The following is a 10,741-nucleotide window of genomic DNA, read 5'->3' as shown; positions in this document are numbered from 1 at the left end:
CAAAACCTGGGGGAGATCTCAGGTGCTCCAGACGGTTAAGAAGATCATGCACCACATGTGTCACCCTTCGTGTAGCTTATGTTATTACAAATCCGTGAAATAGTTTAATTTGGTAGGTTACATTCGTGAAAAGGGAAGAGTATTGTAGTTACTACATAAGGAACATATCCGATATCATTTGTTAAAAGGTATTCTTTAACTCATCTTCCAAGTCACAATTTGTATAAGTAGAACATTACAGGTCAAAATAAGGTCTTCAGCACGAAGCCTTGGACCACACCGAACAAACAGCTATCCAGGGCCCTAAAATAACTGGTTTTAACCCACTCAAACAGGGAAATGTACGGTCGAATTTATATTCTGATGTATATATTTCTACGTATATACTGGAGGATGTTTGTCTCAATTAAAATCATACCATAGATTCTTAGATCAATATACGATACAGATTATCAATGTAGATGCACTTGTTCGTCCTTTTACCGCAGCAAGTATCTTTTCAATAATTTGTATACTAACTTATTAATTAGAATGTGCCCTACATTATTGTATGTATAAATGATTAAAATCCATTTGTTTTGTGAAAGAATAACTTAATGCAATGTAATCTTTCAAAACCAGTTTTAACATATATATCAGATTTCGACATATAATACAACAAATCTATCAGATGTTTCTATCCCTCCGTACTTAAATTACTGTTATTTAGCTCTGATGGAAAATCGTTCATCCCTTCAGACAATATAAAAAGGTTTTCCTTTTACCGGATACGACATTTAGAAAAAAACAAAGCATAATTGGAATTAAACACAACAAGATAATCTGGGTAAAACGTTATTATTTGGAAAACAGCCAACTTCCGCCCCCTACCATCTGAATTAAAGCAAATATATTGATAAGCAGAACGGGAAAAAAAGTAATTGTTTGTAATAATTATTTGCGTTGTTTCACAATGTTTCAATATTCGTCCTTATCTAAGGTTTATCTAAAGCTTTTATGAACATGTATGGTTAAAGTGTAAAGATGCATGGTTTTCGAAGGACGAAAACAGCAACATACCAATATTGGCATCTCAAAACGACGGCGCTAATCCTTAAATTATTCGTATTTTTCATAATCATTTACTTAGTATTAATAAGCGACAACACATCTTTTGATCAAATTGTAATGAACAGAAGAAACATATAATCTGAAAATGTTTAAGGGCATTAACTGGCATTGCCAGGTAAAGTAAGATGAGATAACTGGACGTTGGGTTTGTACAAGTTTATTTACAAATAAGTTTGAATGAAGAAAAACATAATATTTGTTTTTGGGTATCCATAATCATTGACGAAAAATAATTAAGGTTTATGTACATGTTTGCTTGTATTTACTTCCAGCTGTGTTGAAGCAATTATTTAATCGATGTTGTACATACAGAGACACTATCTATAAGCAGATATTTTGAATCTCATATATTCATTTACAAATTAGAAAAATGTTGAAGAAAATAGCAAGTAATTCTCATACACTCAAAAAGAAACAGAACGTGACTACGTATATCCATTTAATGATTACATATATATTGCAATGTAATCAATGATCTTTAAAAGATTTAAGTTTGCTAGTTGTGCTGGCCTAATCATTTAAGAGGCAATGCCAGAGAAAACCAGGCAGAACTTAGAAATTTTGTTCAATAACCTTTTTGAGATAAACGTGTTTTTGTATTGTATGCACCTTGTTTTGTTGGGAAATGAAATTTTTAAAAGTCATATTGGGTTATTATGTATAAAAAAATGCATTTGATTTTACAGTAAATTTGACTGCTTATATAGGCAAATAGGGGTATCAATTTCTCAACAAAAACAGCCTACAATATAACAATTGATATATATTCTTAAAGATGACCATGAATACGGCAGGAAATGATAATAACATCTCTGGTATCTGTTGATATGTAAATCTTCTAATGCAGTAAACTGTCGGGAAACAGCAGTTTATTTTCGACTTTTTTGGTGTTTAGACATACCAAAAGTGATGCTCTTCAATTTAAAAACCGATAAAGGTTGTAATCAGCTGAGTGGTAAATGAACTTCTGTTGTATATTTTTATACATAAATGACCATTTTGATACGATTTAACAAAAGTATATAACTTTGTGGTGTTGGGAAACTTATTTCCCTCATCAAGAGATTGTTGCATACATGTACGGGTGATCAATTCCTAGACACATTGGTTTAATATAAAACATTGTAAAAGGCAGTTACCAATTCTGTACTGGAATGAGGATTATTTTAAGACTGAAATTATTGGTTATTGTATTATTTGCTGGAAATGTGGAATATGAGGAATTTAAAGCCATCCGTGAGTAGTTTTTGATGATTCAGCTGGAAATTATACAGTTTGCTCCCACCTTAAAACAGTACATGGTATATCATGGACACCAAAGGCAAAGAAAGATCTAAATGCCATAATTTTGGGCATCTTGAAAACTGAAACGGCGGATCACTTTGAAGTAGATGATAGTTATAGTGTATAAAAGAATTCTTTGCGACAGTTATACCAGTTGGAACAGGTAATAGTTTAAATTATGGAAGTTTGAAATTACTTCTGGGATAAATTGATACAGAAAGGCATCAATCAAAGCTGGGACTATTATACTAGTATAAAAAAGTCCCAGATCAAAGCATTCAGAAGATAAAATGAATTTTACTAAACATATTTTTTAAAATGTCTTTATTCAATTGAATTAAAATCAAATTATTGTGTGAATTTTGTAGACACATTGTTGTTTGATGCTGCTTTATTTTGAAAACTAGAAGTCATTTACCAATTACAATGTTTTCCCAACTGACAATCATGAGGCCTGTTTAATAATCTCAATAAATCCCCCCTTTCCCCCATATTTTTAGTTACAATGTGAAATTATTATCTGCAAATTTATGATCTGTGTTGAATGCAATTTTATACAATTTTATTCATCATGTTCAAACATTATTTGAATAGGATAATAATATGAAATAAAAAAAACTATCAGACTCAAAAGTTACAAAAAAAAAGGAGATGTGGTATGATCATGATGATTGCCAATGAGAAAATCACATGTACAACTACATGTATCCTCCATATACACAACAGACCATATATGTTTGTCACCTCATTTATTATGTGAATCATGTTTATCATTACTAATATGTACATGTACATAATGAATGTACATCATGTACATGTAAGCAACTACAAATGAATACATTTGTATATATACATGTAGAAAAGATACATGTATAAAAAGATGCGGTATGAGTGTCAATGATACAACTCTCCATCCAAGTCACAATTTATAAAGGTAAAGACAATCCTACAGTTATCAGGAAAGTCATACATGTATATGTTTATGTCAGATATACATGTAAACAGTAAGCTTAATTTGTTAAAAAGCAGGAGCAAATTGTTGCTTTTTAAATTATGAGAGTCAAATTTAAATTTTCTGTAATTTTGATTGCTACATATACAATGTACCTGTATTTTACATGACCTTATGACATATGACAGACACATATATTGTAAAGTGGTTACTGCATATATATTTATTTAAAAAAATAAAACTTGTATATCAAATCTTAAGATAATTAGATTCTTTAATAATCCACTATTTAGATGGGATCTTTTGGGACGGCAATACCTTTGTTTCATAAATTTGTTGTTTATTGTCCTTCATGTCCTTAGAAACTAAATCTAGACAAACATGTATGATATACATGATACAAGGATTTCAAACTTTTAACATTTAGTACAAAACTGAAATTTAAAAAAAAAATTGCTCATTTTGAGATCTTGTCATTAGTATTTAGATATTTAGATCATTGTACATTTGTACATGTACATGTATGATCATGGTAAGGTTAATTTGACTCAAATATATCAAGTAAACTTTTCTGCTCTAAAGTGTTCATTTAGATCATTTTGTACATTAACCTGTCCATTTAAAAATAGAATTAGTCATACAAAAAAGTCTTGTAACTTTGAAAGGTTGAATAAGTTTCTATGTTTTAATGTAGTTAGATGCTAAGAGATCATTATATATTTTCCACCGGTTCTTAAGATAAGAAAATAACTGATTTGATATTAAATACAATTTTCCAAATTCAATTCAAAGAATAATTGATCACCTTATAATATGTTATTTCTTTAAACAGATAAAAGGTACATCAGATGACAGACTTACATGTAGAGGAGCCTTTAATTAGAGAAATGGATCAACTTGATTTTGAAGTTAACCTACTGCATTTATATGAAAATTCAAAAGTGAGTACCAGTATCTCTTAAAGTACATTTTTTACATGTTTATCTTTATTTAGATAAAGTACCATCTATAATATTAAAATTACGAGGTCCAATTTGTCAGCCGTCATCGGGTAAAAACGACAAATCAAAGAATTCAACTCTATATAGAACTAATATAGGACCATGGTGTAGATTAAAAATTACACCACTCCAGACCCTTTTGTTTTTCACATAATTAATATTGCCAATAATTAACAAGTTCCGGGTCGAATCCGATATCGATACCAAAAGTATATTCACCTGTTAGCTATTACCTTATCTGTACGTTCCGCATTTGACAAGCGCACCACCAAACGGTGTATTTAGGATTTTGCTATATACACACGGGTCATAATCAAAGGGCTGACACTGTCAAATTGTTCCCTATTGTAGTTTTATTCAGCAATCAGCAAGACTTTCTAAGATAACTAATATAGGACAATGCTGTTGATTAAAAAAAATACTTCATTCCAGGACCTTTTGTTTTCCAAATAATTAATATTACCAATAATTGATAAGTTCCAGGTCAAAGATTTGAAAGCAAAAAAAAACTGTGTATCAATAATTGATAAGTTCCAGGTCGACGGGTTCAAACAGAAAGATTTGAAAGCAAAAAAAAAAACTGTGTATCTTATAATCGACATGACTTTATCAGATGACAATACCAATTACTAAAATAAGGCTTAGGCATAGTTATATACTTTAAGTCAGTCACGGACCCGCGATATCACGGGTGTGTACTTGTATAAGATAAAGTATGTGGAATCTTAAATCCAGTATATATCCTAGACATTACATCAGTATATACAAAATGCAAATCAGAATAAGAAGGCATAACAATTGAACTGTTAAACATTATTAGATGACCAGTGTCACCTTAATTTAAGAAAAATTTCAAACACAGATAACACACACACACACATTAATGAGACCATGTACTCCAGATATGCAAGAAGGGTTTTTATCTCCCACTACAAATGTATATGAAGTCCTGAATGTGAAATCCTCTAAAAAATTATATTAAACTTCAAATATGTGTACTTGAATACATGTATATATAATATTCAAATTAATCTTATTAAATATAATTAATTTTAAATATTTTCAAGCCAAAAAATTATGTATAAATGTATAGCTTGACTGTTCCTTTATTTTTTTTCAGGTGACTGAGCTAAACGAAAAACACACATGAAACTGTAACCAGTTTGGGACCATCAAGTGACCAACAGAACATTTGAATACCTTTTAAGTTTTTTATGTAGATGTTTGACTTTTGGTAATATTTCGTCAGTTTCTTCAGTAAATGAGAGACCTCAATGTTGAAAATGACAATTTTGATAGAGGACAATTTTAAGACTATCAACTTCATTGCTTATGGATCTTTATCTTTTAAAATATTAGTGGATGTCTAAATGAATATTTCATTTTTTTCTGAAACTATTTAGATATTTATTATGTTTCATGTGTTTATAGGCAAATATTTATATATGTCATTTATGTTAAGCAAGGGTTTATATCATGTATATGAATTAAAAAAAAAGATGTATATGTGTTGAACTTGAAAAAATAAATTCCAAATTATTACAGAGTAACAGAAAATGGGATCAATGTATATTAAAAAAAATCTGTTAAAAGTAAAAAAAAGTCAAAAGTTGTATTTTCCAAAATATTTGTGTTAATATTTCTGTGTTATTTAGAAATATGTGCACCAAATTTTTTAAAACTTTTATATAAGTATCATTGTGGTATATCCTTGTTATTTTTTGTTTTGTGCAGTACATGCATTTGAATCTTGAACAAAATTTATCGATTGAATAAACATAATAAAACTAATTGTTATGTTAACACATTAGCTAAGTATATGTCACATTTAATCGGGCCAAGTTATCCCTCTTATTAACAAAGGAGATTTGATATGATTTCCAATTTCACGGCTACATGTACCTATCACAATTTTCTTTACGCCATTATCATTGTGACGTATGGGAATAATTCTCTTTTTTCTTATTCTGACTTTTATACAAACCACGTGATGAAGATAAACAATGCTTCTATTTCCAAAGGTTTTGAAGAAACTGCTATGGAACACAATAAAAATCAGAAGATGTAGTATAATTGTAATGAGACAACTCTCCATTAAGAGACCATACAATGTAAAAGTTTATAGTAATAGGTACAGCCTTCAATAAATAAATAACCAATCTGCATATCATATTTGATTTTGCAAAAACCAAGAGCATGCTTATTTGTAGATATTGTCACTATCAAGTATATAAGTGCATGTACTAATGTACTAAAGTTGACCTTGGAAAAATGATTTGAAATCCTCCCCCCCAAAAAAAAAATTAAATGGACAAGATCTATGGTCATGATGGTCATGCAAGTTGGGAGTTCAGAATATATTAGGTTAAGAAATGAAGATCTAATCAGTTTTTATACGACCACAAACAATTTTTGGAATCGTATAATGGTATTATGTCGTCATCGTTGTTGTCTGAAGACACATTGGTTTCCGGACAATAACTTAAGTTTTAATGAATGGATTTCTATGAAATTTAGTAAGAAGGTTCAATACCCCAAAAGGAAGGTTGGGATAAATTTGGGGATGATGGTCTATGGAACACTACACATTGTCTTGAGGTGCTGCACACATGTGCCAAATATCAAAAGATTTTGTCACAGGGCAAACAAATCATGCTCCCGACACAAAAGTGTAAACAAAAATCATCTTTTTACTTTGAGGTCAAAGGTCAAAGTACAGCAAAAATTGTATAGTAGGTATCTGTGGCATTGACTTATGATCTACATGCCAATTCAATGAGAATTTTCTTGCTTCTTCCAACTAAGTACTTTCATGGTGAAAATTTGTACAAAAAAGGACAGGAAATGTATAGTGTACATTTTATGGTTGCTATGGCAACCAAATGAACAAAGTGGCGACAAGACTACAATTTTTTTTCATCAAAAACTATCACTTAAACATGATAAATACAATAAAGATGCAAAAGTTTATGGTATTTTGCAACTTAATCGATGTAATACCATTTTAGTTTGCCAAAGCACAATTTTCTCAATATTACAATTTTCTCTATTTTTTGCATTTTATTACTGAATTGTTTGAAAAAGAGCAAAAAAGATACTTCATTTTTTTTTTAACTAACATATTACTAGACTTCCATATCAGTAGTTTAGTCATAAGTGTTATTTTCCTCTGGTGATGGATAATTGAAAACGGTTAGAAACTGGCTTTTCTCAAATTTTACAATTTTCTCTATTTTTGCAGTTTTTTACCTTATTTTTTTTTAAATAAAAAAAGATACCAAAAGTTTTATTTCCCTTATGTTTTACATTAACATAGTACTAGACTTCCATATAGGTAGTTTAGTCATAAGTGGTGTTTTCCTCTGGTGATGAATAATTGAAAACGGTTGGAAACTGGCTTTTCTCAATTTTCTCAATTTTCCTTATTTTATCATTTTTTTACCTTATTTTTTGAAAAAAATCAAAAAGATACCAAAAATTTTATTTTTATTATTTTTTACACCAACATAGTACTAAACTTCCATATAGGTAGTTTAGTCATAAGTGTTGTTTTTCTCCGATGATGGATAATTGAAAACGGTTAGAAACTGGCTTTTCTCAATATTCTCAATTTTCCTTATTTTAGCATTTTTTTACTTTATTTTTTGAAAAAAATCAAAAAAGTACCAAAAATTTTATTTTCATTATTTTTTACACCAAGATAGTATTAGACTTCTATATAGGTAGTTTAGTCATAAGTGTTGTTTTTCTCCGATGATGGATCATTGAAAACGGTTAGAAACTGGCTTTTTTCCAATACATTTCAATGAAAATTAGCAGTTTGAGCGCTTATATCGAATTTCATTAAAAAAAATGTCAAATTCACAAAAATTAAAAAAAAAATTATATATTCCCAGTCAGTATGTTATACTGAAAGGGTAAAATATATGTTTGAACAAATTATTTTTTTTTTAGTTGAACAGTCCTGCCTGGTGCTCTCTGACATTGCCTCTTAATAGTTCCTACAATTATCCTTAAAAAAATATCTAAAATAACTTATGTTATGATCTTTCTTGTGGGCTTTATTTTTCTCTGTCACTTCATTATTTCTTTTTGATCTAGCTCTTCTTTCTTAATTACGGATAATTCACAAAAAAATGTAGTAAAAAACTTATATTGTGTGATTGAAACATGCTGGTACCACAATTGATGAAATTATCAGCAATCATGACAAATATCTCTCTTAGTCGTGTGATATGTTAAGTCGATCATCACTTGAGAGACTTTTGTATTTTATTACAATACAATCGTCATTTCTATGGAACGCATTCGAAAATTGAACTGTCAGCAAATTAAGTTTCCACCTGAAATAAAAATCTATACAAACATCAATTACTAGCAGACAATAAACAAAGCATGGTTTAAGCATTAAAATATCCTTGCATAACATAAACCGGCAAAATTGAAACACCATTCGTTAAATATAAAACTCAAATAATTAACAATGTTAATAAATATAAAAAGCTTGGGTCTTTTCTTTATAGCAATTATAATCTTTACTCTAACATTAAAACAACAAAGCATATTGAACATTTTGTAAACACAGGGTCGAATATTGACTGAAAACAAAAATATAATTTAAACATTGATACCTCTAGGCATCAAATTAACCGTTTTATATTTCCGTACGTTGTAACCTCCAAATCAATTGTTTTGTTCTGGAAGGAAAAAGATAGTGTTGCATAATAATAATACATCATCCTGAATAATTAGTTTCCAAACCGACAAGAAAGGCATTACAGATTTATTTTGTAGACACGCGTAGTCGTTTATTTTAATAGAACAAGGATATTCTAAGGTGAATGTGTTAGCCTTAATATATTCTGTCATTGCTAGTGAAAATAAATTAACATAGTAAATCTATGAAAATCATTAATGAGACCAACGTTTATTTGCATTATTCAGTTCTTTTTTATAAGGCTCTGAACAGTCTTTGGATTTGTAAGTAATTCTCTGAAGTTAGGTTGAGACTTATTTTCTGTTAGGTTCTTTGCAAATTTAGACGATGACTATTTATAATGAATTATTCATCACGGATTATGACTACATGATTATGGATACAAGTCTTATGAAAGAGAATATAAAATGGTTAATTTATATGAAGGCATAATGTTATCCTAGACTACTCTTCCTTTGTTATTCTTTATCAACATTAAAATCAGAATATTTTGCATCAGATTACATGCCGTAAGCATTGCACAGTGGTATAGCAGTAAACACATAACAACACACTATATGAAATAAAATCATATTAAAAGGGCTTAACTAGTAAGGTCGACAAAAAACAGAAAACCACGACCTGTTTATATTGAGTGATGTCCTCGACGTAATTGCATTCCTTTCGCATTCTTATTCGCAAAATGTGTAAATTGATATATGGTTCACGATTCATGTCATGATCTAAGCTAATTCTAATATAGATACGCATAACATATGTCAATATTTGAACAAAAAGCAATGAAAAGAATAGAATGGTGACATAGTGAATGACATAGAACATAGTATGAAATAATTGTCTCGATTCTTAAATGAGGTGATAAACCTTTACATTTCGAAGGGAATCTATACACTATGGAGAAAAACCCAAACCGACAGTTTCATACTCAAATTATATAACATCCAGCTGTTTACCTTACGGATGTACTTGTGTGATCCTAGGTAAAACATAACAAATCAAGAGTTAGAAATTGATACTACAATCGGGAAGAGAATTATTTTAGGAAAAAAATAACTTAAAAAAATATTGATACGTCAGGAAGTTCCTTTTCGAGATATGTGTTTTATAAAATATGTTGGACTCGGACTTTAACCTTATATTTGCATTGGTATTATTTTCGATCTCAAATCAAAAAAAAAGAAAATCAAGTATCTGCGACAATTTTGATCAAATGACCTTTCATGAACTATTAAGTCTTATATTAAAAGATAAATAGGTGTTATGGGGCCAAATATTTTATCTTGTATCATATAGAAAAACACCAAGGAGTCCGAACATCTAACACAAATTCATAAACCTCACCTAAGTACATCCTTAAAACATATCTCTGTTGTGGATAGTTGTCTCATTGGCAATCATACCACATCTTCTTTTTTATATACTCTGTAGTCACTTAAGTCGTTATAAGTTTCTTAGTGTATACTTCAGTACATACATGATTCCTACTAACTAATCGGGGTTTTTTTTCTGTCTAAATAGTGTGTTTTAGAAATCATTAAGATACTTAGATGTCAACTTCCTCATGCGAAGTTGACTTGATGGATTTGGTTATTGTTTGAGGTCATTCCTTTTCGTCAACCTCTTCAACTATTTTAGTTCTTGTACACCCTTGTCTTTCAATTTTATTCCTTTAAGCGT

General features: G+C 29.6%; 1 long non-coding RNA gene across 1 annotated transcript; it reads left to right on the top strand.

Moving 5' to 3' along the window:
* Window positions 1-2,301: 2,301 nt before the first annotated feature.
* On the top strand, window positions 2,302-6,054 carry LOC143051324 (uncharacterized). The gene is made up of 3 exons (XR_012970705.1): window positions 2,302-2,557; window positions 4,179-4,287; window positions 5,468-6,054. It is a non-coding gene; the product is annotated as an uncharacterized LOC143051324 (long non-coding RNA).
* The last annotated feature ends 4,687 nt before the right edge of the window (window positions 6,055-10,741 follow it).

The sequence above is a fragment of the Mytilus galloprovincialis genome, chromosome 11 (assembly GCF_965363235.1).
Source record: "Mytilus galloprovincialis chromosome 11, xbMytGall1.hap1.1, whole genome shotgun sequence".
Lineage (NCBI taxonomy): Eukaryota > Metazoa > Mollusca > Bivalvia > Mytilida > Mytilidae > Mytilus > Mytilus galloprovincialis.
Note: the sequence above shows the minus strand (reverse complement) of the source record. Positions and strands in the feature narration are given on the sequence as shown.